The sequence below is a fragment of the Rutidosis leptorrhynchoides genome, chromosome 4 (assembly GCF_046630445.1).
Source record: "Rutidosis leptorrhynchoides isolate AG116_Rl617_1_P2 chromosome 4, CSIRO_AGI_Rlap_v1, whole genome shotgun sequence".
Classification (NCBI taxonomy): Eukaryota; Viridiplantae; Streptophyta; class Magnoliopsida; order Asterales; family Asteraceae; genus Rutidosis; species Rutidosis leptorrhynchoides.
This window is the reverse complement of record NC_092336.1, coordinates 368,265,633-368,273,649: the sequence shown is the minus strand read 5'-3', so window position 1 is coordinate 368,273,649 and position 8,017 is coordinate 368,265,633.

Here is an 8,017-nt window from a genome sequence, read left to right as displayed (position 1 = left end):
TATGGGCATTTTGAGTTTCTTACGAATGCACCGGCGGCATTCATGGATCTTATGAACCGAGTGTGCCAACCAATGTTGGACAAGTCGGTAATTGTGTTCATTGACGACATACTTGTCTATTCGAAAAGTATGAAGGAACATGAACATCATTTGCGTGGTGTGTTGAAGACTTTGCGGAAGGAAAATTTGTATGTAAAATTCTCCAAATGTGAATTTTGGCTAAGGGAAGTTCAATTCCTTGGCCATATTTTGAACAAGGATGGTATTCAAGTAGATCCGGGGAAGATTGAGACGGTAAAGAGTTGGGGACGACCGACTACGCCTACGGAAATCCGAAGTTTTTTCGGATTGGCCGGTTATTATCGTCCGTTTTTCCAAGACTTTTCTAAGATCGCCTCTCCATTGGCGAAGTTGACGAGGAAGAACACGAGATTTAATTGGGAAAACGAGCAAGAAATTGCTTTTCAATTATTAAAAGAGAAGTTATGTCAAGCTCCGGTGTTAGTGTTGCTAGAAGGTGTAGAAGACATGACTGTCTATTATGATGCTTCATTAAATGGGCTCGGTTGTGTTCTAATGCAAAGAGGCAAAGTCATCGCTTACACCTCTCGACAATTAAAGGAACACGAAACGAGATATCCAACTCATGATCTTAAGTTGGCGGCGGTGGTACACGCGTTGAAAATTTGAAACATCCGCGACTAATCCTCCCGGACGGAATCTTCAACAGTTGGTTCCATCGCGATGATCTACTCCAAGTAAGGTCCTTAATATGAGCTATTGCACAGCGGAAGACTTAATTTATACCTGAGAATAACATGCTTTAAAAAGTCAACATAAAGTTGGTGAGATATATAGGTTTGATGCTAGCAGCGTAATAACTATGGACCACAAGATTTCATATGTAAACATTTTAATAAAAATATTCTAAGTGGTTGAGCACTTGGTAACCATACTTAACATTTAATCACGTCGCATATTCCCTTTATTATGAAATCTTACTACACTGTACCAAGTGTAGTCACGAAACGAAGTACTGTGCAACCGTTGAATACTGGTCGTCCAGTCCGGTTGGGGTTGTCAGGCCCGATAGATCTATCAACAGGATTCGCGTTTACAATACCGCTGTAAATAATAGTTACCAAGCTACAGGGAAGTATGCCAGTGGTACAACTCAACGTAGAATATATTTTTGATCACTTGTGTCCATAACGTAAATTATTTATAAAAAAACAGCGCATGTATTCTCAGCCCAAAAAAAAATATTTAGAGTTTAAAAGGGACTATATACTCACCATACTGTATTTTGTAGTAAAAATACATATAACATCATTGAACACGTATAAGGTTGGCCTCGGATTCACGAACCTATATCATTTGTATATATATATTAACACACATAATTGTAATCGAACAAGTTTATATATAACTTTATTAGTTATATCATTTTTATGTTAATAACCTATATGTTTCATAAATATATTCATTTTATATATTTTAAATAAGTAACCATATTAATCCTGTTATATTATATGTAGTAAATATATTTTGTATATATATATATCATTTGTTTGTTGAAATAATAATTATGATAATACTAAAATAATATTAGTAATGATAAAATATTAGTGATAATAAAAATACTCATAATATTAATTGTAATGTTAATATTAAAAATGATAAAAAAATGTTATATGTTGTTAATGATAATAATAATATTAATAATCTTTGTAATATCAATAATTTTCATAATAATAATAATAATAATAATAATAATAATAATAATAATAATAATAATAATAATAATGTTAAAAATAAAATATAAAACTACCTTTTAAAAAGTTGCACCACGTTGGATTTGAACTCAAGACCTCTCGCTAACCGCTAACACCCCAAACCATCAATCCATGTATTTTTCTTCTATTTTATTTCCTAACAGTATTCATCTAATCCATTTCTGTTTCCAATCTGTTATTACCAACTAATGCCTGGCCCAATTCTATAATTTCGGCCCAACTACATAACAGATCACGGTCCAACAGCTTGATACTTAAAAAAAAATTATTGTCATGGCCTGGGTTCGAACTCAGGACCTCTTGTTCCCCAACCACATGCCTAACCATTATGCTGTCTGTTTGTTTTAGATTTAAATGACAAATTAAATTCTCTAAACTATCATCTGTTTCCCTTAATTAATGAATCATCTAATGATAATCATAATTATAATCATAATTATAATTATAATCATAATCTTATTTACTATTATTAACACCGTATCATTACGTATCACGTACTCCATTATTATTTTCAAACCTCCAGGCCCAACTTCTTGTTACTTTTGAAGCCCAACATTCTTCACAAACCCAAGTGACTGGAACCCGTTAAACAAAGGTCCACAGAGATATCAAAGAGTCCAGTTATGCACGAATCAGAGAAAGAGTTTTGCAAGTGGGGTTTTTAAAATGGCTTTTTGGTTCGATTTTTAATAGAAACCGACAAGTAGCAGGAAAAAAAAAATATATAGTGGCCGTCATCATCATACAGTCATCATCTTGTTTTCATCGTGTCAACATCTTCACCCATCTTTATCATCTATTATCTTCATCAAAAAAAATAAGCAACGACAACTGTAAATCACATATGAAGGAGGAGAGATATATAGCTGCTGTATTGTGTTTGCTAGGGGTGTTGATCGTTGATCAAAACAATAGCAGATTGTGGTCGATTAAGTTTGAGTTTCGGTGATAGCGTTTGACGGAATATTTTGGTCCTTGATGATGGAATCCCAACGAAAGAAAAAAAATCAGTAAACCGGTTAGGGTCTTGCTTGGAATAGAAAAACAATTAGAACAAAAGTAGCAGTAAGATTTGGTGATGTTTGGTGTTGGTTTTATTGGATCGATCATCATTAAAAATAGTTGCAAGATATTATAAATGATGGCGATTGATAGTGGGGTTTTGTTGATCAGGAATAAAACACAGAAGAAACGCAAGAGAAAAATGGGTTGAGTGGTTATTGATTGAAAACAGAAGAAAGGAAGGAAGAGTGTGTGATGAGAGAGAGACGGTTCTAGGAGGTTTACGGTGGTTATGATGGTGTTGTAGCCGTAGGTGGTTGATCACATGATGAAGAGATAGATAGAAGTGGAAGTAGGAGGTGGAGGTGGTTTGGTGATGATGGGGACTGATGGTGATGACGGTCGAACCAGAACTAGTAGTAGTAGTTAGCAATATACAAGGTTTGGTTGAACTACAAGTGGGTGTGGTGTGGGTTCGTGAAGGTGGTCAAGTACATGGATTTGGTTAGGGTTACATGGGTAGTGTTACGGTTGGGACTTCAGACAGAAACAAAAGCACTAGAGTAGTAGTAGATTGGCGTTTGAGGTGATGAAGATGATAGTTTGAAAGGTGATAGGGATGTTCGATGGTTCACAAGACAGGAAATAAAAATAATGGTAGTAACGACGATGATGGTGAAGGATGCAGGTGGTAGTGATGAAGGTGGGTTGGCGTTTCCGGTGATAGTGATCTTGTGGTGTGTGTGTATAAGGTTGAAGATATAAATGATGAATGTATAATATTCATATGTAATGCTATGTATATATATAGAGATAGATGTTAGATATTATAATTTATAATCACTAGAAAAATGTAATATAATTATTTTAAAATGTGTTAAACAATAATACACATAGTATCCAATCAATCTCTCAATTTAAAACAGTAAAGCAACCGGTTGTTTGTTAATGGGACTAGACACAGTATAAGGAGGTAATAATAATTTGGTGATGGTTGTCAAAAGAAGACTAGTGGATATGTGATGGTGATAGAATTTTAACAAAGACAGTTATATATATATATATATATATATATATATATATATATATATATATATATATATATATATATATATATATATATATATATATATATATATATATATTTATTTTTAAATATTTACGTATCTATTTACAAATAGTGATTCGTGAATCGTCAATACAGGTCGAGGGTAACTGATTATCCAAATAAAGATTTCAGACTTTCTAGACTCAACATTACGGGCTTTTGCTTATCGTGTCGGAAACATGTAGAGACTAAGGTTTAAATTTGGTCGGAAATTTCCGGGTCGTTACAGTACCCACCCGTTAAAGAAATTTCGTCCCCGAAATTTGGTAGAGGTCGTCATAAATAACAATAGAAATGTTTTCATGACGAATATGAGGTAATAATAGAGTTTTATCATTATTGGAAGATATGGATAAAACGATTCGATCATGTGAAGCGTACGAGTGAAGTTATCACAAAAGAATGAAATGATTAAATATGGAATTGTTTTAACCGATGACGTGGGTATGTTTGAATTTCCGGGATTTAAGGGATTTAAAGAAAATATTATGTAATAAGATTTGGTTCTTCGGTGATCAGGATCTTCTTTGCTTTAATGCGGCAATCTGTTTTGATTGCTCTGTCAGATATTTTACTATAAATCTACCCCCTTCGTTTTCTTATTTCCGTCCTTGAGTCAAGCGAACATGGTCCGAAATTTGAAGGTGTGAAATTCAGAATAAACATAGCTAATGTTCTCAGAAAGGAATGGTAATGGCACGATTTTGATTTGTCAACTTACCAGAATATACAGGAAAATAGAACTATCAAGATGATTTATTCTTAATATGTTTCGGAATTGGATAGAATGTAAGAGCCGTGTAATATGGCACATGATGACGGTACTGTGAATCATCACATTCCATTAGAAACTTAACATGACTTACTGTAATATAATGAAGTTGATCAAGTTTCATTATATTATACTAATTCATGTATCAGTTCCCAACACTACTTCAATGCATTCATATTTTAAACTCGAAGGGTTCCGAATTTAGAAACTGACATAGTTTCTTTTATGTTGTAACGCAGATATCACGGAGAGATACATGATCTCAGATAAGAATAGTTGTGAAAAATATCTCCAGAAATTTGAAGAACATGTATAACGGAAGATATGAAGATATCTCATAATATCTAAGATAAGATGATGATGAAGAATATCATCTGGAAAGGTTTAGAATAAGGAGTAAGGTTCTTTCTAACGGGTTCAGCAGGCACTGAATCGTTTGGATTCTTTGAAGTCAAACTTATTCTTTGTGATTTGTCCATAGCCTCCTTCATACTTTACTCAATTCATTTTCCAGTTCCCAACCTTCTCTTTTTCTGAGCTTTACCAACATACTGTACTTTACCGTTAAACTTTTGACTGTTAAAGTCGTTTACGGTTTTTGCTGCTTCATCAATATTTTAAGAACTACTTCATAGTTCAGGATGTTTTTCAGAAACTTCATATTCGGAGTATGAATTTCTTAGGGATAAACGTTATAGGTATAACTGAAGAAATGCTACTAGATTTTCAAAATACTAATTGCGGATTTCGCCGAAGAGATAATAAGCTGCTGGTATATCTGCTGATGATGTCGCGGAATATAAAAGATTCTCTGGTAACGTCGTCGAAAGGATAACGTAGATATATATCGAGGTTACAATAAGAGTAGTTCTACTGAGAAGTCGAAGTGGAGCTGTGACAAAATTTAGCTTCTTTGAAAAGAAATCGTAAGATTGTTTTTTTTTTCTAATGAATGATAAGGAATTCGACACGGATAGGTTTTAACTATAACTTCGGTTTCGAAAGTTTTTCAGGTGCATAACTATATGCATGAATCTTTCTTCCATAGACGAGGTGCGGCTGGTTCTCTCGATCGAGGTGTTTTCAAGAATCATGAAAAGTTGTGAATGCGAATTGTAATTGTCGAGGTACAAAGGAGGTTTAAGATGAAATCAAGTGGCAAACTTGAAGAATTGTTTAGTTTCATATGTTATAATCAACATTTTAATTCATTTTAATTGTCCTAAATTAGCAGTCTAATAGTCTGATTGTCTAATGGTTCAATAGATTCATATATAAATTAGATATATATAATATTCGAATTACTTAATACGTATCGTGACCCGTGTACCGGTCTCGGTGTCGATCACAACTCAAAGTATATATATATTTTGGAATCAACTTCGACCCTGTATAGCCAACTCCCACCTTCACATATAGAGTGTCTACGGTTGTTCCGAAATATATATATAGATGGGTCAATATGATAGGTCGAAACCTTGTATACGTGTCCCGTTATTTAAAGTGCGGAAATTAAATAACAATAAATAAAATTGCGAGAATGTAAATTGCGATAAATTAAATGTTAATCAGTTAGCTGGGAACAGTTAGCCGGAACAGTTAGCGTGGAATCCTTAACAGATCTTCAATTAGTTAATTCGTGTGTTTCTAACAATTTTTAATCTGTCCAATGTTTCTTCTTTATGCCACTTGTTGGATTCGGATAGGTAAAAATCCAAATATGAAATTTGAATGGAAATGGTTATTCTGTGATGAATTGATACGTATATCAGTGATTGTAAGTAGGATAGTAAATGACCGTTGAATCAGATTCGAAGAATGTACAGTGTAACTTGTTAATGTGAATTTTAAATATTCCTTGGGTACTACCCACCCGTTAAAATATTTTCATCATTAACAGTTTGTACGAAAGAATTTTTAATTACGATCTTTATGAAAATATACTTGCATATATATTTTCTTCAGATGTAATTATGGATTTAATGAGTCAATAAGATTTTATACTCATTTGATTTATTGTTAGCACTTGATTACATGATCTCTAAAACTTTAGGGATTACATAATTGCCATGTCGGACAAAGGTAAATGAGGTAGAACAATACGTAGAATGAAATTAATCGATGTACAATGATATGTAAAACAAGGAGTACACTTGAAGTACAGATGATGATATTGAAGCGTGTGATGTTGATATCCGAGGTACAGATCGTGACGTTGAGATTTATGACGTGATTGTGGTTGGGGTGATAAGAGTATTGTCGGCGTTGATGATGGTGGTACGAATTATGTTGCTGGTGCTGCTGCTGGTGTCTCCACACCAGATTCTCCAAAGCCATTACTCGGTCACGTATTTCGTTAACTTCTTATATCATGTCGGGATGATTGACGATTGAAACGAGCGGGTGAGTAAGATTCAAAATATAGGATAATATATAATTGTAACGGGATATTTCTAGAAATGAGAGGTTAAATGGTTTCTCGAACAGGTTCGCCGGTAAGTGCTTTCAGGTTCAATGCCAAAAGAAAGTCGATGAATGGAATAGTTCTTCGATGTGAAATAATTTTCGAATATAGGATGATATTCTATCTACATAGAATATCTATATATATATAACACTAAGGGTTTTGTAGACTACAGAAGAACCTACGACATTTGTCAGGCAGGTCTACAGATGCGCTAAGATATGAATTATCAGATACGCTAAAATATGAATTTCGTCTATACACCGTCGATGCACTGAATGCCGTAGAACGTGTCTAGACTTGAGAATGATAGGCAAGCAATTTCCTAAGGATGATAAGCAGATGGTTTCCGACTAGAAATGATAAGCAAAACTTTTTGACAGGTAGACACGGTCAAAGTCCAGACTCACTAATGCAAGGCCTGGTTCGCTAAGACCAACGCTCTGATACCAACTGAAACATCCGCGACTAATCCTCCCGGACGGAATCTTCAACAGTTGGTTCCATCGCGATGATCGACTCCAAGTAAGGTCCTTAATATGAGCTATTGCACAGCGGAAGACTTAATTTATACCTGAGAATAACATGCTTTAAAAAGTCAACATAAAGTTGGTGAGATATATAGGTTTGATGCTAGCAGCGTAATAACTATGGACTACAAGATTTCATATGTAAACATTTTAATAAAAATATTCTAAGTGGTTGAGCACTTGGTAACCATACTTAACATTTAATCACGTCGCATATTCCCTTTATTATGAAATCTTACTACACTGTACCAAGTGTAGTCACGAAACGAAGTACTGTGCAACCGTTGAATACTGGTCGTCCAGTCCGGTTGGGGTTGTCAGGCCCGATAGATCTATCAACAGGAT